This window comes from Triturus cristatus, chromosome 11, assembly GCF_964204655.1.
Source record: "Triturus cristatus chromosome 11, aTriCri1.1, whole genome shotgun sequence".
In the NCBI taxonomy this organism is placed as follows: Eukaryota; Metazoa; Chordata; class Amphibia; order Caudata; family Salamandridae; genus Triturus; species Triturus cristatus.
The window spans coordinates 552,908,873-552,931,398 of NC_140594.1; the positions used below are offsets into that span (position 1 = coordinate 552,908,873).

The 22,526-nt window shown below is 43.6% G+C and overlaps 1 long non-coding RNA gene across 1 annotated transcript in view; it reads right to left on the minus strand.

Moving 5' to 3' along the window:
• Window positions 1–885: 885 nt before the first annotated feature.
• The window catches only part of LOC146785054 (uncharacterized), a 113,682-nt gene continuing 92,041 nt past the window's right edge, over window positions 886–22,526 (minus strand). The window contains exon 3 of the long non-coding RNA XR_014970906.1: window positions 886–1,834. This is a non-coding gene — a long non-coding RNA (uncharacterized LOC146785054). The remainder of the gene's footprint in view (window positions 1,835–22,526) is intronic.

Sequence of the window (22,526 nt, forward strand, 5' to 3'; positions counted from 1 at the left end):
TAGCATTTAAAAAACCGTACAAATTCACTGAAAAAACCATAGGTTTCACACACGTTATAGTTAGGAATTAGCATTTAAAAAACCTTGCAAATTCACTGAAAAAACCATAGGTTTCACACATGTTATAGTTAGCGGAAATTTTACTGATAAAAAACCAATGAAATTCCCCCGTTATAGTTAGTGCAGGAAACTATAACTCACGCGACCGCAATCTTCTGCTGATGACATATGTGTCTTTATGAAAAAAAAATATTTGTAATATATGTATAGCTAAAAATTTATGGAAGAAGACATGGGCAAATAAGTGTCTAAATACAGTATTAGCATCAGCAGAGGATTGCGGTCGCGTGAGTTATAGTTTCCTGTACTAACTATAACGGGGGAATTTCATTGGTTTTTTTATCAGTAAAATTTCCGCTAACTATAACATGTGTGAAACCTATGGTTTTTTCAGTGAATTTGCAAGGTTTTTTAAATGCTAATTCCTAACTATAACGTGTGTGAAACCTATGGTTTTTTCAGTGAATATATATAAATATATATATATATATATATATAGTCACAAAGTGAGTTCTAAACGCGCTCGTGGAGCAAAAAATCCATACCAGGGAAACGAATGGTCACATCAACAAAGGTAGGTTTATTCACATCATAAACCGGCTGTGACGCGTTTCACCCGCAAACGGGCTTGTTCACACAGCGTGTCAACCATCTTTGCCACAATACATACTGTTCCGTTACTGTGTCAATAACAACAACAAAGGACTCATGAAAAAACATAGTGTTGTCAAAGTTACGTTTAACTAAGCGCCATTTTGAAATGTGTTATCAGTCATATCAAGTGCAGTAAAATTACATACATTTATGAGGTTACCTCTCTATTGATGTTACTACTGGTTCCCCTCAATGATAGAATGTACCTCAATTATGGTTTCGGGTTCTATTCCGTTTACTTGCGATAATTCGCACCCGATGTAAATCTATTGCAGATGTTGAATAAAGAGTTACACAAATCTTAAATGCTAAAGCAATAACTTGAAATTATTGTAGCTACATAGTGTAGTTTAGATTCGGAAAAATAGCGCTCATGATATCGCATCTCAAGTATTGATGTCACGTTTATGGGTTTATGGGTTGAGTCCTTCATAACGCTTGTTGGACGACTTTTGAATATAACTTTACGTAAACATGAGATTACACGAACAACAGTATTACGCCTAATAGTGGCAATAAACAGTTGATATCACATTTGTATCATGGTATAAACTGTATGATAATTCTAAAGTGGCCACCGTCATATTAACAAAAAATCAGTGTAAGTATCTCGCCTAATAGTGGCAATTAGTTTCAAGAGATCTCATAATTACTAGACAGTGGCTTGAAAAATGTTCGAAGTACACTATATAGAAGTCTTATTATAAAAGATTTTTTATATAAAGATTATTCCTTACATTGATGGTACTCAAAACTATTCAATTGTCGTCAAGTGTCTTAATCGGAACTACGTAGGTGGCATGTTGTGCTTACCCTATTCAATCAAACTTCCTGTACACCACCCATAAGTGAAAATCAAATAATTATAAAAGGAAGAATTCATCTAGAAGACGGAGAGGGAAGAGATCATATTAATCTATTCAGTAAATTAGGCAAAATTTGAAATCACATTCTCTTGTATGCCTATTATATACAGCAATGAAACAATAATTTGTTACTGTAGACTAGGAACTTCAATGAATTACTTGATAGTTGTCAAACCACCATTATCTGGAAGGTTAATGAAGAAAAGGGTAGGGACCCCGTTGCCCCTTGCAAGACATGGTCCCTTCCTTTCCTCCTGTAAAGAGAAGAACAAAAAGAATGGAGTAAGAAGAGAGAAGAAAGAAAGACATCGTTTCTCACTTTCTAAACATTAAAATACAGTTAAACATTATGAAACAATTTTCAACCTTTAAGAAACGAATTTTTGTGAACCATTATAGAACAACTGCAAAAGAGTGTTACTCAAGATTATTACATAGATACTCACTCACAAACATATCCTGATAAAACCTAAAAGTCGCACATTTCTCAGAGACAGAAGATTCTTAAAACATTTCTAAGGACGCTTTTCAGCAATACTAGTATCAAATCATTCAGACTGTAAGTGTATTGACATTTCCTCCTCCATGTTATGCCCATTAGGGAACTTAGTGAACATCCTAATGATGTGTCTCGATTCTTTTTGCCTGAGTCTCAGTATACGATTTCCACCTCGTTTCTTCGGTAGGACTTGTTCTATCCCATAGTAGGAAAGTTTCTTACAATCTGAATAGTGGAAACTTTCAAAATGGCGGGCGATGGGATATTGTTTATCTTTATTAGTAATCGCCCTCATACGTTCCAAAATCCGTTTTTTCACCATATGCGTTGTACTGCCGACGTATCTTAATTTGCCTGGGCATTCCAAAACATATATGACGAATGTACTGTTGCAGGTCAGGAACTGGTTAATTCTAACCATTCTATTCGTACTAGTGTTCCAGAATTCTTTAACCATGCGACTATTAGCACATGCCTTGCAATGCCCGCAAAGAAAGAAGCCTTGCAAGTTGATGCTTCTCATGTCTGTGGTACTAGTTAAATCGCTATGTATCAGCAAGTCTCTGAAAGTACGGCCTCTTCTGTAAGTTATGTTTGGTCTGTCTGGTATGCTTTCACCTATTATGGGGTCGCATTTTAGGAGTTTTCAATTTTGTGCCAACATTTTCCTTACAGGCTCAGAATTGCCATTAAATGTTAAAATCACACGTGTAATGTTAGAGTCATCCTCGTCAACAATGGGTTTGATGGGTTTATCTTCCAAAAGCTTACTCCTCTCAATGTTAGATATCTTATCCATTGCCCTTTTAAGAACCCACAGTGGATATCCCCTTTATCTAAATCTTTTCACCATTGTTTTTTCTTCATTCTGATAATCATTCAGATTACTGCAATTTCTTTTAGCTCTGAGTAATTCACCATACGGTATGCTCCATTTCAAGTTATCAGGGTGGCTACTCATAGCATGGAGCAGAGTGTTCCCTGCTGTACTTTTACGGTAAAGAATAGTCTGTAGTTTGTTATTCACGACTCTTACCTTGGTGTCTAAGTGATTAACTTCTTTGTGACTAATTTTTGCTCCACGAGCGCGTTTGGAACTCCGTTTGTGACTATATTAATTGCCGGTTATCTCCGCCGGACCGTGCCACCCCTCCTATGGGGGCTTGAACTTCGGAAGGAGTAACTTTGTGGAAGGATATATATATATATAGGTAAATATATTACCTACTGGCAGTCGCCAGTAGGTAGTTATAGTTAGGACCTATTTTCACCAAGTTCAAAATGTTCGCAAGTATGGTGCATTGGATCATCGTAGGCAGGAGGAATTGGGGTAGGGACATGGACTCGGAGTGACATGGAGAGGTGCACCAAACTGACCCTACAGGGCAGGCATCAGGGTTTGCAGCCGCACAATACATCACACAGGGCATGCAGGACGAGAGTGCAGCACAACAATCCATAGAAAGCAATAGGGAGGGGACAGGACCATGCACATGGACAACAGAGAACAGAGGGGAAAGAGGCAATGGTAGCTAGCTGACCATAATGGACAGACAGGAGAGAAAGCTGCAGCATAACATACCATAAAGGGCAGGAGGGACGCATCAGGGGCATTACAATGGAACAGACAAGCCAGGAGGGAGGGAATAGGGGTCTGCACATGGAAACAGAGGGCTGGGGGCAAGGGGGCAGGGCAGGAGTAGCAAGATGACCATGGAAGTCAGGCAGGATGGGCACTAGAAACAAGACACACCATGGAGAGCAACAGTGAGACTATGATGGCATACACACAGACCATGGAGGGAAGGTGGGAGGGGGCCAGGGGCAGCTAGCTGACCACAAAGGGAAGGTGGGAGGGGCCATGGCAGCACAGAAGACCATGCATGGCAAGCGGGAGGGTTAGTAGCAGCACAATGGCTATGATGAGCAAGAAGGAGGGTGCAGGGGCATGCACAAAGGACCATGGAGGATAGAAGGGAGGGTCAGGACCTGGGCACACACAAGAGAGCTTAGGGGGAAGGCTCCTCACAACAGACACCATGGGGCAGGCAGGAGGAGCAGTTGCAGCACAACAGACCAGGGAGGGCAGAAGGGTGTGGCAGTAAAATGGACCATGGAGGACAGGAGGAAGGGGATAGGGGCATGGCATGTGGACAGGCAGAGTGGAGGTGGCAGGGACAGGTTACAGTCATCTGACAATGCTAGGCAGGTGGGAAGGGAGTGGCAGCTCAACAGAACACTCAGAGTAGATAGGAGTGGCAGGTCCATGGAACATGGTGGGCAAAAAGGATGGAGCAGGGGCATGCACAAAGACATCGGAGGGCAGGGGGAAGGAGAATAGGGGCAGCAAGCTAAGCACAGAGGCTAAGCAGGAGGTCAATGATGGGCCATATAATTGGGCAATGGAGGGCAGGAGGAGTGGACTGGTACATCATGCTAAATGGAGGGCAGTGGCAGCACATCAGACCATGCATGGCAGGAGGGAGGAGGCAAAACATGGATTCAGACAACAGACTATAGGGAGGAGGTGGATGGGGCAGCAAGCTAACTGTTCAGAGAAGGTGGGTATTAGGAACTTTATTGTTTTTAAAATGTGTGTCTGTGCGAACTACTTAGAATATGAACAAGTATGCAGCATAATCTCACTTTTATTCAGGAAGAAGAGGACGTTTGTGACTGTGACTACGGGCTCACTTGGCAGAAAACATCCCCTGACCCTCCACCCCCCATCGCAAAATGTGATGCCCATGAAAAGGGTAGGTGGACGCAGTGTTATATAGAACATAGTCCTGAGAGCACGATTGAAAATGAAAACTAGATATAGTATATGGTATAAACTATGCACCAAAAAGTGTGATATAAGATGAACCGGGGCGTGAAATATAATATGCAATACATTGTGCGCAATGACAGATTCATTGGAGAGCGCGAGATAGCACGGGCACTATCGCGTGCTATGCGATATGCGCCTTGGAGTGTAATATGCACAGGGCAGTGTTTTGTAACCTAACTAGTCTCTAAAGTTGTAATACAAAATATGTGCTGGGGAGTGTAACGTTGCATATGCACTGTGACAAAGGTATGGATCCCAGATTGTAATATGTATGGCATAGCGCTGTGCGTTATAACATAGGCATCGAGGAAGGCACGTTAGATGGGGCAATATAACCCGTGCGAAGGCAAGTGTGGCATGACATATTCACGAGGTGGTGTTACAGTGCACATGAGCTGGAGAGTGTCATAGCATACGCACTAGCTGGTGGAATACAACACAGAGGTGTGTGGCACTCGGCGGGCACTGGTGGGTGTAACACAGCATTGGGCTCAGCCAGGAGCACGCTGTGACTCTCAAGTGAGGTGCGTCTCCTTTCCAGAGAGTAAAATAAAAAGTATTACACATCCGGCGGTGGATGTGTGTTTTATTAACCGTGAGGGGGGTTTCTTGCATAGTTTGGTTGAATTGTTGTCGAATCCCCTTTGAATGCCCTGGTGTGCGTGTGTATAAATGTGCCCGTCAATAGCAACCCCTGTTTGTATAAATAAACAACAAGGGTGTATACTTGGAGAGTACCCACCGGCGGGGACGCCAGGATTAGGCACGGTAGGGCATCAGACACGTCAGAGCTTCACTAGCGGTGTAAATACATTCCACGTGGATTCATTGTGTACCTTTTAATGAATGTCACGCAAATCGTCATGGTGATAGGTACATACGGTTTGTCCAGCATGTCCTAGGTGTTTCTATAAATATATATTTTTTTTAAATAATAAAAAACAAAAGCTGGCCCTGGGAGATGGGGTCCCCGGGGCCATAAGTGACCTGAGGAGGGGGGAAACGCAGCCCCCCTCCTATAGAATTTTTTTTTTAAAATGGCCATGACCCGGGGGTTGGGGTCCCCGGGGCTGATTAAGGCCTTGGGAGGGGGGCCGCGCGGCCCCCTTCCAAATTTATTTTTTTTCAACAAAAAAAATTAGGGTGCAGGCCCTGGGGGATGGGGTCCCCAGGGCCAATAAATTAGAAAAAGAAGGGGGGCCACACAGCCCTCCTTCTTAACAAATAAAATAAATAAAAGACAGGCATCGCGCCGGAGGCCATGCCCCCTCCTTGCAGCACTCTGCAAACGCCCCCCCTGGCCAGTTGTAAGTTGGGGAATTAATTCCCCTTCAATACTGAGTGTTCCAGAGGGCCAACTAGCTAGGTACTAGCCAAGTTTCTCCAGTATGCTCCTGGGAGCTGCCTTGCAGAAAGGTGTTCTGAGGCCACGCCCCTTTTTACACCTCTATGCAACACAGCTCTGTGGCACTTACTGGAGGTATCTAGTGGGCTAGTTTGACCCTAGGGACCCTTAGGATTCAAGGGGACTTTATCTCTCAACTTAAAACGGCCACAGGGCGCGTTTACACAGTGGTGAAGGGAGGGGACGGGCCCTGAGGTGACGTGTGCAAACACGCCCTATGGCGCGTTTTAAGTTGGGGAAATAATTCCCCTTCAATCCTGAGGGCCCCTGGTGGCTAACTAGCCCATCAGGTGCTTCCAGTAAGCGCCACTGAGCTGCGTTGCAGAGAGGTGGTCCAGGCCGTGCCACTTTTTACACCTCTCTGCAACGCAGCTCTGTGGCGCTTACTGGAGGTACCTAGTGGGCTAATTGGACCCTAGGGACCCTCAGGATTCAAATGAACTTAATCTCCCAACTAAAAACGGCCACAGGGCGTGTTTACACAGTGGTGAAGGGAGGGGACGGGGCCTGAGTTAACGTGTGCAAACACGCCCTGTGGCGCGTTTTAAGTTGGGGAAATAATTCCCCTTCAATCCTGAGGGACACTGGGGGCCAACTAGCCCACCAGGTGCTTCCAGTAAGCGCCACTGTTCTGCATTGCAGAGAGGTGGTCTAGGCCGTGCCCCTGTTTACATCTCTCTGCAACGCAGCTCTGTGGCGCTTACTGGAGGTACCTAGTGGTCTAGTTGGACCCTAGGGACCCTCAGGATTCAAGGGGACGTAATCTCCCAATTTAAAACGGCCACAGGGCGTGTTTACACAGTGGGGAAGGGAGGGGACAGGGCCTGAGGTGACATGTGCAAACACGCCCTGTGGCGCATTTTAAGAGATAGTTTTAATCCCCTACCCTATTATATACTAGGGTCTTACAGAGGAGGTCATGCTAATCACAGGGGGACCCCAACGCATAGTGTTCCCTAGTGTATGTAGGTGTTTTCACTGTATTCTGAGTGTCTTTTACCATAGCACTGGCTCTAGGACTGGTTAGTCAGACTCAGTTACCACCAGTATCCGTCTGAAAAAGTTGAGGGTACAGGGTGATTTTGCAACAAGGCTTCTTTCTGCTCTTCTGTTTGTTCTTTCTGCACGTTATCCTACTTCCTGCACTTTTCTTTGTCTTTGAGGACTTCTGTTGCTTCTTTCTGCATTTCTTTTTTTTCTTTGTGTGTGTTTTTTCTTCTTTCCTCACATGTCCTATCTCTGTAGGCATAGTTAGAAATTAGCATTTAAAAAACCTTTGAAATTCACTGAAAAAACCATAGGCTTCAGGCATGTTATAGTTAGGAATTAGCATTTAAAAAACCTTAGAAATTCACTGAAAAAAACATAGGTTTCAGGGGCGTTATAGTTAGCTGGACTTTTCACTCGTACAAAACCATTGAAATTCCCCCGTTATAGTTAGTTCAGCTAACTATAACTCGCGCACCCGCAATGCACTGCTGATGACGTCACATATGACATCACTCATGACATGGTCAGTGACATCACTGATGACATCACTGATGACATCTCAAATGACATCACTGATGACATCATCCTTGTGATAGAGTGGCAGACCTCCTCTCCCCCTAATATAACCTTTGATACACACATTCAAAAACAGAAACTAAAATTTTCAAAACAATGGACATACCAATACCAGTTACAACAACCTATTCAGTAATTCTAAGATCCACATACACATCCACTCATTCACCAAAAGTCCTATACAGTCACTGATACATGTACTCACTCATCATATATACTCATACACCTATACATCCTGTTACACAACGCCACTCATCCATAGAGTTACTCACACACATAGTCACTCATGCTAATAGAGAATCAAACATCCATTTACTTGCATATACAGTTATACACACACCACCACACTTACTTCTACAGAAACTTACACATACTTAGGGGCAGATTTATGTTTCCTGGCGCATCCCTGCAAATCAGCAGGGATGCGCCAGGAAAGATGCGTCACGCAAGTTTACCCTTGCGCCACCACAGATGCGCCGCATTTACAATGCAGCGCATCGTGGCGCAAGGATAAACAGATGCGTGACGCATCTGATGGCGTAAGGGTGGCGCATTGCTGGAGTCGTGTCGCAAGCACGACACAACTCCAGCAAGGTTTAGGGGCTGCCCATACCTAACATGCTGCGTCATGCCTTACACCTGTTTCAAGCAGGCGCAAGGTTTTGACGCAGCAGCGTCGGAAAAGTGACTGAGTGAAATCTTGTAGATTTCACTGCGTCACTTTTCTGAGGCTTTTTCCGATGGAACGCTCACCCTGCATACATTAAACCTGATGCAGGTTTAATGTAGCGCAGGGCTTTACAACGTGACGCATCTCCCTAGATGCGTCACGTTGTACATAAGGCGCAACATGGCGCATGGTTTACGCCGCCACTGCGTCACAAAAGTGACACAACGGCGGCGTAAAAGTGGTGCAAGTCTAACATAAATCTGCCCCTTAGTCTTTTAAACAATCACTTATAGAAACACATACTTATTCATACAGGAACTCTTCCAATCTCTCACTCTCACATATACTCACTTATATACTCCGATAGTCACATATACTAGTTTAAAACATATGTAGTTACTCATAAAGACACTATTGAGACAGTCATTCACTCACTAACACACCCATGCACACACTCATCCACCCATACAGTCCTGCACACTTGCTGTCTTCAACACATACAAACAGTGAGTCACTCATTCATGCACCTATGCACTACGTAATACCCCCCACCGAACCATACAGACACTCAGACACTCATACTGATACTCAAAAAACCAACTAATAACCTATATAGACACTCATGTAGCTACTCACCAACCCATGCAGCCACTTATACACAGAGTGAGAGACTGATACAGATATTTACATATTTAAACATTACTCACTAAGCCATGTATTCACTAAGATACACTTAATCAGTCAGTTATACAATACATTTTAAAAAAACAAATCATCCATTTAGACACTTATATACCCATTTATTCTTTCATCGACCTTGAGATATACATATATAAAACATATGTAATTTTCAGAAAAACACACATTCACTGGATGATGTCATCAGTGATGTCATCAGTGATGTCATTTGAGATGTCATGAGTGATGTACTATGTGACGTCATCAGCAGTGCATTGCGGGCGCGCGAGTTATAGTTAGCTGAACTAACTATAACGGGGGTATTTCAATGGTTTTGTACGAGGGAAAAGTCCAGCTAACTATAACGCCCATGAAACCTATGGTTTTTTCAGTGAATATATATATATTTTGCTCCAGTCCCCTTTAATCCAAAAGAAGAAAATATCGCACTCCTGGGGGTGTTACCAAGAAAGTTTATTCACATGACCAGCAACAAACGCGTTTCGGCAAAAGATGCCTTTCTCGATGTCAATGACACATCAGAAACGCCATGTTTCTCAACTTTGCTATGTTCGTAAACACATAGAAAGGACCAGCGCATTCAGTATAACAAAAGCATAATTTTGTAGTGAATATATGTGTTCATATTATATGCATGCTACAATTCATTTGTGAATTATTTCACAAGTACCTTACTCAAACATGGATATGGTTACATAAACTCATATTTACACAATATTTAGTAATCATCAACTCTGTATCGGTTTACGGATATACATTATATCATGGTACACAAATTTCATTTTGCCGTGGATCGGCTAATTTCCTTACTTTGAGAACATTTCTAAAAAACATTTTTATACATTCTACTTTGTTATCAATATTTACATCGCAAGGCATACTTTAATCTCATTATTTATGATCCAATTTCATATTCCTTTGAAAAAAACCTTTCTATAACGAGAAACATTATATAGTTCCAATATCCGTTAAAACTATTACATGAGGGCTCTTAATACTCAGTCACCAATGAAATTGCCCCAAATCTAGATCTCGATCACGAACCTATGTGTACAGATAACTCCTCTCCACTATTTAAACCACCAGGAAATTTGGTGAGTAAATCTATTATGAAATGTGACTCGAGTCTCCGCAATTTTCTTAACCTGTCCCCTCCACGGACATTGAAAGGAACATAATCCAAGCCATAAAATTGTAGCAAACTGCGGTCACTGCGATGTTTCTCCGCGAAGTGGCGTGCTACAGGACACCTCTGATAATTTTTATCAATAGCCCTTAGATGTTCAAGTATTCTGATCTTCAATTGGTGGACTGTGCTACCTATGTAGCGTAGCCCACACGGGCATATCATGAAATAAACTGCATATGGCGTACTGCATGTGATAAATTTAGTAATTTTCTTTACCTTTCCTATGTCTGGGATTGTGTATGATAGGACTCTTTTACTATTTGCGCATGCTTTGCACCTGCTGCATGGGTAGAAGCCCATCATTTCCTTGAAGGTACTCACTTTGTGTGGTATTTTTTCTAGATGACTCTTAACCAGCATGTCACAAAGTGACCTTGCTTTCTTAAAGGTAACTAGTGGAAAGGAAGGAATATCTTCACATATAGTGCTATCAGTTCTAAGGATATGCCAATTATTTTTGAGCATGTGTTTTAAGTGATTGGCTTCCGCAGAATCAGGGGTAATCATGCGAAATTTACCCTTATCTACTGAGGATTTTTCTTTAACCATCAACAATTTGTCCCTCGGGATGCCTCTCACTCTTTGCAAAGTAGCACTTAGTGCCATGGGATTATATCCCCTCACCGTAAACCTGGCTGAGCTTTCTGAAGCAGCCGCTTCAGAATCTTCTTCCTTAGTGCTATTTCTTTTTAGCCTAAGTAATTTGCCATATGGTATATTATTGATAAGCTTCAGGGGATGGCTGCTGGTAGCAAATAATGTTGAATTTCCAGCAGTAGATTTGCGATAAAGAGCTGTCTGGATACTACCTTCTTCTGCAAACACTTTAAGGTCTAGGTAGTCCACTGCCACCGGACTCACTGTACCCGAAAAGTGCAGATTTACATCATTTTGATTAAGAAGGTCGATATACCCACGAGCCGAATCCGCTGTTCCCTGCCACACAATGAACAGATCGTCGATATATCGATACCACTCAATTACCCTGCCACTTGTGTTCTCACCTTGGTAGGTTCTGGGCACCTGCTCCTCCCACCAGCAAACTAACACGTTTGCATAGCTGGGGGCGAAGCAGGTGCCCATTGCCGGACCGGACAGCTGTTTGTAATGTTGTTCTTCAAACTGAAAATTTTTATTTCTCAGACAGAACTCCATAAATTCTACTAACATTTGATTATGTTCTGAATACAGCAGCTGGCGTTTATCCAAATAAAACCTAGCAGCTTTCACCCCGTCTTCATGGCGTATACAGGTATAAAGACTGGTAATGTCTAATACCATTAGTTGATATGTGGGATTCCACTTCACATGCATGATTTTATTCAAAAAGTCTTTTGTATCTTTCACATAGGAATCTAACTGAGCCACAAAAGGAAATAAAAAATGATCAATAAACATTGATAAATGTTCAGTCAATCCTTTCAAAGATGATACAATTGGCCTACCGGGCGGATGCAGGCTATCCTTATGCAATTTGGGGATGTGATAAAAGGTAGGGATCACAGGATTTGAACTACGTAGAAAACAAATGTTGTTCTGGCCCCAACATCAATTTGTTATACCACTTACTAATCAATTCATCATAGGCTTTAATACTACTTTGATACGTCTCACCAGTTGTTTTTTGATAACATATTGCATCTGATAATTGACGTAAAGCCTCATTACAATACTGTTCCCTAGTTTGCAATACCACATTCCCCCCTTTGTCAGAAGGTTTTATAATGACAGACTGATCCTGCATCAAATTCTGTAGTGCCAGTTTTTCCAAATGCAAATTTTGTTAATGATTAGTTTTTTCTCCATGGTGCATTAATAGGTCTGATTAATTACAAATAAAAAGCATATAAAGCACAGACCAAACCCCTAGATTTCTGTGGATCGCAGAGAGGAAAGAGGGTGAGTAAGACAAGTGGAAAGAGTGTGACAAATAAAATTTGATGAACATTCAGGTCTTATCTATAGATCAAGAATAAGGCTTTATAAAGAAGCTCAATGCAATGCTAAATCAGCCTTTTTTGCAAGGGTATTTCATCTGCACAACGTTGAACTGAGAAGCTTCAGCAGTGGACTGCAAAATTAGGTAAACCCATTAGCATGAAACCAACTGCTGTATTTCAAGTTTGGACCATCACAGGACCGCCGCAACTGCCAGGAATCAAGGATCCCGCTGCTGTGGTGCAGCAGTCAGAGGCCGCAATATGCTGCAGTGCCAATGTGGCACCGCTGAGCATGTTAAGAGTTGTCTCACTGCCACCCTATCCACACCGGTGAGCCCGCCATGGAAAGGGTGGCAGTGAGGCAACTCAGAGAGCTCTTACAGGGCCCCCTATTGCCTCTGTGCATGGGGTGCATGCAGGCGGGCACATGTTGTACCCCCCTGCATGTTTGCACCCCCAGTTCATGCACAGGAAGAAATGCACAACATGGTGCATTTCTCCCTGTTCAGGAACATGCTGCAGCGCTGCCTTTCTATGGCACTCCTTTGAGTCTTAAAAAGTCACTGCTGTGGGACCACTGCAACAGGACCGCCCCCCAGGATTTAGCTCATAATTCGGCATGTGGGACTACAGGTTTGGTGGTCCTCCCACAGAGCGCTGGCGTGGTGCTCTATGAGAGTACAGCCAAAGTCATAATCCGACCCTTTGTCTTTGGACAATGTAAGATAGAAAGAAAGAAAACTGGAACCATTCATTGCAAAACACTAGGCCATGGTGAATTTAATTTATGTTTGTGTACTCTTAGATGAACACCTGATATTTAAAGTGACTCCTGAATATTTAAGGGTCACTTTTACCTCAAATATTTAGGGCCCGATTACGATGTGGTTCGGAAATCATTTCCCCGAATCGGTTTGGGAATGGTTTCCGACCGACTCGGATCGGAAGAGTCTGACCGACCGATTACGATGCATCCGGAGGCTTCCAGATACGATTCGGTCAGACTCCCCTTGACTTCAATGGGAGCCTATGTTCCGACCGAATGCATAGGCTCCCATCGTAGAAAGGGGTGGCTGAGGAAAATCGGGCACCCTGTGGTATACACCCCCTGGTGCCTGCCACACTGTGCATGACTGGTAAGGGGAGACCCATGGGTACCCCCACGGGCCCGATTGGGAAGGCTCTGGGGGCAGGGGGGCCCACTATGGGCCCCCAAAGTCTGATTCCAATTGCTGATTCAAGTCAGATGGCACGATTTGGAAAGGCTGTCCGAATCCAGCATTGTAATTGGTCGTTCGGAACCACAGCCAGTAGAGACGTACGAGTCTGCTCCGTACGGCTCAGTCATTCCAACGGCTGTCAGGTTCAGATTAAGATATTCCTAATGCCTAACGCGCATTGTAATCGGTCGACTGGAAGCCTTACCAGTCTGATTCTGACGGAGCAAATGCCGTTAGGTGGCCTTCCAAACTGCATTGTAAGTAGTAACCAGTGTTACCCTAAGATGCGCTCCTGCATGCCTGCCCAGCCTCTCTCTACATGCTTTGCAATATGAGGCTCTAAGCGTGCAAAGAAAGCTAGCCCTGAGGTTCATTTATTTATTTTATTTTTTAATTTTTATATAGCGTGAACATGACCCATGCAGGTATCAGAGCACTTTACACATGTTTAGAGAGCAAAGACATTGGAAACAAGTAAGGTTCTGAAGATATGGGAGAGATCAGCACACAAAGAAGAAGCAAAAGGATATAGAAGTACAAGAGCAATAATCATAAATAGAATATTCAAAAAAACAAGGAAAGCAAGCAGTAATCATGGGAGTACACAGAAGAAGAAATATGTTTATTGTGTGATTAATTAAAACCTTAACAATATAGCACATTAGACCTGCATTAAAAAAAGAAACATAATTAACTTGGGGAGACAAGGGATTTAAAACGACTATAGTTAACTTGTTATTAATACAATTATTTAAGATCAATTGCCATTGAGTCGAAGTGCACAGTGCATTGAAATTAATAGAGCTTGAGTGCCATATATCCCTTCTTAGAACTGGGGGTCTCTAGTTGGCTGAGGTAGGTAACTTAGTCCAAATAGAGACCCTTGCTTCTAGTCAGGGAAAGGAAGGACACACTCTTAGATAACGCCTGCTCACCCTCTGGGAGCTTGGCACGAGCAGCCAGGCTTATCTCCAAGGCAATGTGTAAAGGAATTTGCAACCACACTCCCATTAACACAGTGATAACACCACAAATGGACACCACACTGATTTGATAAAAATAGCGGTATCTTTAGCAAATGAAATACGATGAGACCAAACGATAGGAATCAAACATATGCATATGCGTAATATTTCACTTTGCCGGTTATTAGGCCAACAATCACTTGTAGGTTCTTTCGGAATTATTGAGCAGTTCACGATGATGTAATGCAGTCCTAATACAATGGTATGCAGTTCGTAATGCAGTTCCTAATGTAGAAATAAGACAGTTATTAATGCAAGTACTAATGCAGTTCTTAACTCAGGAATAATGCAGTTCAAAATGCAAGAATAATGCGGTTCGTAATGCAAGAATAATGCAGTTCGTAAGGCAGGAATAATGCAGTTCGTAATGTAAGACTAATGCAGTTCGAAATGCAAGAATATGGCAGTTTTTAATGCAAGAATAAGGCAGTTCGTAATGCAAGGAATAATGCTATAAGCCAATCTGCGCGGTCAGCTCGGGCACCACTAGTCCCCAACAACAGAAACAATGGTCATAAACGAAAAGGGGTGGCCCCAGTATTGCTGGGCAGGTACGGGCTGCTTGGGGACTCAGCGCATCGAACGCAGTGCAGCGGGAGAGAGATCGGAGCACTCCTGTACTCCTTCTGCACACCTCCCCAGGCCACACACGCTTGCGGCTCCCGACCGGAGTCCAAGCCTTACCTGGGGGGTGCGCTGCCTCGCTCTCTCTCTCTCTCCCTGCTCATCGGACTTCCTACTGGGTGGCCCCAATGACGTTGCACCTTCGTTGCTAGGTGACGATGTAGCCGGACGGGTTATGGCACTGCCTTCTCCTTCGTTGACAATCTTGGGCAGATTCCTCTTGGTGAACAATGATCACAATCGATTTCACCTTGCAGCTGCCTTAGCTTCAAGAAATCCTTTAGCACATTGCGGCTCGGGCCGGCGGCGGCGATCCTTGCTCACAGCCTCAGTTACGATGACGGTTCGGGCCACAAACAGCAATGCAGCAGCATGGACGATGTTTCACGCTGCGGGGGCAATGCGGTCACTGGGCACCTCGTAAACAGCACCACAGACCACACGGCAGTCTCAGGCGTGCAAAAGCACACGCACCAAGCATCCCTGAGACACAGTTGGAAACTTTGATGTTCCTGAGTTTCCACAACAGGGGACCAGCTCTCATCGGGCCCCTGGAAACAAGTTACTGCAGGACACAGCAAAGTCCTTTCAAGCAGGGGGACACAGCACACAGCAAAGTCCCTTGTCCTCTCCTTAGTCAAATCAGCAAACTGCAGGCCAGCCCCAGAACACACAGCAAGGGCAGTCCTTCTCTTCAGTCTCCTCAGCTGTTCTTCTTTGGCAGAGGTTCCTCTTGATCACAAAGTAGTTTCAATCCGTTTTCAGCCTTGAGTCCATGGGTTTCAGCTCTCACATTTATACCCTAAATGCCTTTGAAGTGTGTGTTCAGGGGGTTCTGAGCCCAGTCCAAACCGGTTCTGGGTGTCTTCCTGCCAGTGCACACCCTCTTCCTTTGATAGTGAGGGTCTGGGCCTCAGACGCTCCACAGGAGGTGGAGGCATCCTTTTGTGGCAGCAGCACAGCCCTCTTCACATCCAGGGTGCTACTCCTCCCACCACACCAAATGCAGGCCAGCCAGTTGCTGTCTCACCTACTCCTCCCTGGTGTCAGGACACCTCTCCAGACCCTGTCACATCGAAACCTAGACAGTCTATACACAACCAGGCAGAGGCATGCAAGATGGTTAGGACAAGAAACCAGCCACTTCCAGAAGCGTGGTTTCTAAACACACAATTTAAAAACCATATTCACAAAAAGATGTGTTTTTTTTTGTAAAACTTTTTTTTTTTTTAAATTGAGAAACAAACTTTAGCGTTTCAATACACATTGCAGAAGAAGTAGTACATCAGGCATCGTGGGAACAGCAGACAAAATACAGCATACAAATTATACTTTGGAAGGTCTAGGGGGAAGGAGGATCTTCATTTCTGAGGACAAGGGGCGGCTGACATATGTCTCCCTGGTAGGAGTTCCACAATCCCCAAACACGGGTCCATTTCTTGGGACATCCACGGGTAATATATACCGATTTTTCCAGAAACATTGCCCAGTCCAAGTCTTTTTCCAAATCCTCCACCGTAGGCGGGAGCGGTGCTCCCCATCGCTGGGCAATGTTTCTCTTGGCGAGCATGAACCCCACAGTGGCCCATTGTGTTAGGCAAACATTCAAATCTGTTGGCTCCCAGATATTTAGTAAGCACCTACGGGCTTCCATGCGGAGGCGCACGGATAAGACGGAGTTAATAATATCGTGAATGTTACGCCAATAGGATTGGATCTGCACACACTCCCAGACAATATGCATAAAGGTACCCAATTGGCCACAGCCTCGTTTACAGTCCCCACCATCAGCCCTCCCCATCCGCAACAGTTGTGTCCCTGTTACATATACCCTGTGTAAGAGTTTTAGTTGAACAAGTCGGAGACGGGCTGGTATTGCCACTACCCTGGGTGAGGAGACTGCTTCTTACCACTCCTCATCGTCCATTTCTATGCCGTCTCGGACCACTTCTCTCGAAGGGCACAAAAAGATGTGTTATTAAATTCTGAGTTCAGGCACACTAAACTCCATCTCTCCATCTTATGCCAATGGGAAGATATGCTGGAAAAATGTTACACAGCATTCCCCATTTTGTCCTATAGGCAAGATAGCCTTGCAACAGTGAAAAACGAAATTGGCAGTATTTCACTGTCAGGACATGGTACACACCTCAGTACATGTCCCACATTTCACATACACGGCACCCTACCCAGAGGGGTACCTTGGGCCTACTATGGGGGTGTCTGATGTGCATAAAAAAGGGAAGGGTAAGACCTGGCAAGTAGGTGCACTTGTCAGGACAACAAGGCAGTTAGCGAAGTGCGCGCAGGCACTGCAGTGGCAGGCCTGAGATCTCTCTTTAGGGCTACTTATGTGGGTGGCACAATTAGTGCTGCAGGCCCACTAGTAGCATTTGCATTATCAGCCCTGGCACACATAGTGCACTTTACTAGGGACTTTACTACTAAGACAAACATACCAATTATGGACAACCCATTACCATAACACTTTATACAGGGAGCACTTGCACTTTGATACTGATCAGCAGTGGCAAAGTGCCCAAAGCATCTAAGTCGACAACACCATGTCAGAAAAAGTTCTAGGAGGAAGGCAAAAAGTTTAAGGAACTTTAGCCAATAATCAACATCCATCGATACCTTGTGATATAAAAAAAAAAAGCGTATTTTAAAATCACCAATCATTACATGAAGGAACAATTAAAATTAAATCAAAGTGCACAGTGCATTGTGATTAATAGGGCTTGAGTACCATAGGTCCATCACTATCTAGTGATATCAAAAAAATAAAATGCGTGTTTAACTGTCAGAAGTCATTACATGAAGGATCATATGATTGGGATCTGTTGGAAAATAAAACCGAGTGCCATGTGCCTTTTATTGATCAGTGATCATCGCTGCACTTAAGTGGATTGTTTTAAGCAGATCCCGCAACACCTTGAAGTATTTGCCGATTCGGTCCAGTTCCGAGGGAACAGTTGTGGTTAATATCCAGGTTGTGACGTCGCTTCAGGTCCTTAAGCCATGGATTAGAAAGAGTGGCTTTAGTAACGTCCGCGAGGAGTGGAGTAGCAAGAGAAGGTAAGGGAAAGATTCAAGTTTGTAACCACACAGCCTGTGCTTCACAATATTGAAGAGGATCGACCAGTTTGAATCAAAGTCTTTAATTTGTAGTGTTCATCCTCGCAGCCAAAATTTGAGTGACGTAAGCTTTTCGAATTAAACAACTGTGGTATGGCTGTGGTTTTAGCCTGACCTGGTGTTCGTTGTCATACGAGGCTATCAAGGCTTGTGAAAATGAGATAGTCTTGATATTTTACACTTCAACAAGTTTCGAAAGGAATCTTGTCTGTTTCTTCAGCATGTTTTTCACTGCTGTTTGATGAAGCAATGGAGAATTTAATATGCTCAAGTCAATTTGGAGGGCGTCTGCTGATGTCATTAACTATATTCTCCTGGGGCTATTTTTGGTTTTGAATATATTTTGAAAGATAAACTTCAGGTGCCAGGCGTGGCCGAGATGCATCTATGATAGTATTTCATGACAGAGCCCTTGCTGGTCAGATTTAGGGCCTCCAGGCCAAATTCCAATCTCACCGGTGATCCCCTAGTGTAGTATGGCAGCCTAAACACTCACTCTTTTGTAGGCTTTTAGATGTAGTTTTGCCATGCTTTTGATGGAAAGTCTCTGTAAAGTCTCACTACCGTAGGTGATGGCGGATAGTAATATGGACCTCAGCACTTTTCGAACTGGTGCTGGAGAAGGGCTTTCAAGGGAGGCATTCAAATGGCACAGTCTGGTGATAATTAGTGCAGCCTTATCTTTTAGATGATTCAGATGCGTTTTAGGTTCCCCATTTGCCGACAGCCAAGTGCCCAAATAATTATACTATTTTGCTCCTGTTATTTTTAAGGGACCAAGTGACCAGTGACAATTGATTTGCTTATGCGTCCTTCCAAACTAGACAACTTTTGTTTTTGATGTATTAACTACCATCTTATGTGTCATGTTGTAGGTATGGAATCCCCAGTTTTGGGTTATCAAGGAGGAATATATCATCATTGTACTGTAATATCATGATCTTGATTGTTTCTATTTTGCGGTATTTAGGTTTGCATGATTTAGTGATGTGGACATATCCGCCATATATAGGTTGAAGAGCATTGGGACTAGAACACATCCTTGTTTTAGGCCTTGGTTGGTGTTGAAGAAGGGGACGCTCGCGTGCTCAGTTGTGTACAGTTTACTGACCATACCAACTACTTGTGTTGTTTTCTTGCACCCCTCAGTGCTTGTAGTAGAGTGACTGTGGAGTTATGGGTCTTATGACATGCTTTTTTCATTTTGCGAATTTGTCGTGCACTGATCAGAATGGTTTGATTATTGTTGGAGGTTTTTTGCCAGGGGCATTCTTGCCTTGAAGAATTGACGATTGATTTGTGGATGTCCCTGATTATTGGTTCCCAGTGGGCTAGTAGATGCTCGCCACATTGGGCCTGCAGAGAATGCCCTATAGTGGATTCTGCACACAGACTGGGCCCCACTTTATTCTCTGAGTTATTAGTGCATCTTCATCATTAAGAGAGTGACCCAATGTCTTGTATCTTTCTCATTTATCCACTCTAAGGTTGAGTGTTGTGAGAAATGGTAGGTGGTTACTTGCTTGTAAGGGGAGTACAGCAAAGCTCTTGAGGTTTTCCACTAATTTTCCTGAGGCAAACATGTAATCAATAGTACTTATGCCCCTCTAGGTTTTTGGAACCTGGAGGGATGGGTTAGAGTTTTCAGTAATTGTCTGCATGGACTTCAGTCCATGTTTTTCTAGTGTTTTGTCCAGTTGTTTACTTAGGTGATTTGTCAATGTACGTCCAGTAAGACTCCATCCCAGTTCTCGCCGTTTATAGCCCCGCAGAGTATTATACTGTGGTTAACATGATTCAAGAGGATTTGGTCCAAGTTTTCAATTAGTTGGAGTAGCCTTTTCGCTCTTGTGGTGCCGGGACTGTTGAAATAGATGTTGATCAGGAAAATTCTGATTCGGGGGGATGTTGTGATAGTTCTTACCAGTACGATCACTTGGAGCATCTCATCTTGACTCAGTATTTCAGTGACTGTTAATTTCAAGTTGAGATTCACATAGGTTGATAGTCCCCCCGATGGCCTCCCGAAGATGTTGTTCTTTCTTGCTATTTGATGCACCCCTTTGAAGCCAGTGATTGTTTGTGTGGCGAGTGACCATGTTTCTTGTAAACAGAGGACATCGGTTGCCATCAGCAGATTTCTTGAGGATTCAGAGTTTAGTAATCTTGCTAGTCCAGCGACATTCCATGTCAGGAGCTTTATATATTGTTGTGTCCTGGCTGGGCATGGCTTAATACTAGGAGCAACTCTGTCTCCATGCAGAGGGTGAGTGCCACCCAGATCCAGTCTGATATGTGTTCTCCCAGGGTTTTTCCTATTGCAACTTGATGGTTTCCCTTGTTGTAGAATAGGAGCAACCTATGTGTATGTTTTCTAGGTGGGAGTGGTTGTAGGAGTCATCTGGGCAATGGTGCACTGGTTTCAATACCTACGCGGTGCCGGGAGGCATGAGTTGTCTGAGACAAGCTCACCGTGACATAGTAAGTAGGGGGTTATGGGGGAATTAAAGCAAAGTCCAGGCGAGCCTTGTTGGTTGCCCGCTCAAGCCCCTAACATGATATTGGGGCTGTTTCAACCACGATAAACCACCATGGCAACATGCTAACCCGGCAATCTCACAAATTTTCAACTTTGAAATTCGGCATAGCATTTCGGGCCAAATACAGCATCCCCTAACAGGCCCACGTACCGACGAACTGGCCACCTAATTAACATCTTTTGTCTTTATCAATGCAGAGTGTGACTACAGGGAGCCGTCCTCACTCCCCCGCCAGTTCAAGCATTTTTATCAATGAAACTCGGTAAGGGATACAGAGTGCATGGTTGGGATAGGGTACTGAGTAATGATAACCCGCTGTGCTTTTTGGTTTTTATTTAAAGAGCGGAATTAGTACGCTCACCCGGATCAATTGGTCCCTTATACCGGTGGTGCTTACACTTAATTATAGTATTTACCTGGTCGCATAATTTGTTTAGAGCGACGGGACCACATGTTGCAACTTTTCTTAAATGTTTTTATTATATTCACTATAATGGGCACTGTATGTTGTGTGTTTATTTGTGTACATTTCTCATTGCTTTCAGGAATTACCCTTGGAGTAAGTTATGAAATCTAATTGATCTGAGCATTCACTCAGATTGTGACTTCACTCTACTCCATAAGGTAGGAGGTAGGGAGAATGTTCAAGGGATCTATTCTTATAGTCCTGATGAAATCCGGGGACAACGCAAAAGCCGGCTGAAACCAGTCGACAGTTTGCAGAGTGGATGGGTAGGGGGTCCATTAGAGCCCAGTATACCACCATCAAAAGGGTTTTTCAAAACCTTTTTAATCTGACCAGGGAGTCCAGCAATAAAGAAGAGTCTGGAGATCCCTGTGTTAGTTTTAACATTATCTTCTCGGCACCTTTCTCTTTTTGATCCCGCATAGTTTTTCTTTATGTTTGTCTTGTCTCCCCTCTCTATTGCTCCACCTCTGTCATTGGCTTGCACAGAGGTGTGTTAGCAGCCCTATGATGAAGCATGCCACAGATTTTTGTGGGTGAGGGCAGTTTTAACAACATGTGTGTCTTGCCAACCTACCTCTGCATATTAGCGACTTACTATGAGTAGCCCCAATTCTATGTGTTTGTAGAGTGGTTGTAGGAGTGCCTGGTCCCTCGTAAAATGCTGTTGGGGTAAGTTTTTTATTTAGGTTAGTCTTTTGGCTTTTTTAGTGGCACTGGGCATTTTGGTACTTGAATTTTTGAGATTCCAATGCCCCAATACTCAAAGGCCGTCCTTTGCTCTAATATTGCTTCAGCCAATTGGCTTGTTTTTAGAGTTATGACTGTAGCTTCCCTCCCATTTCTATACTCCATCGTGGTTATGAACTCAATACTCAGGATATCTTCAGAGTTAATTTTGAGTTGACTTGGAGTAGCTTGGAACAACCTTAGACGATTCGAACGGTTCAGGACATTGTGGCTCCCTTCCAATGGATAATGTGAAGTGAGTACCAGCTTTGTTGGTTCATCTCCAGTTCAGTGTTGGCTTTTATTGAAATCTTTGGCATAAGTAAAAAGATCTGGAGGGGTTGATCTAATCCTGGCAAGCGTGGTCAGTGCTCCTTGTGGAAAATCGTGGTTGTTTACGGAG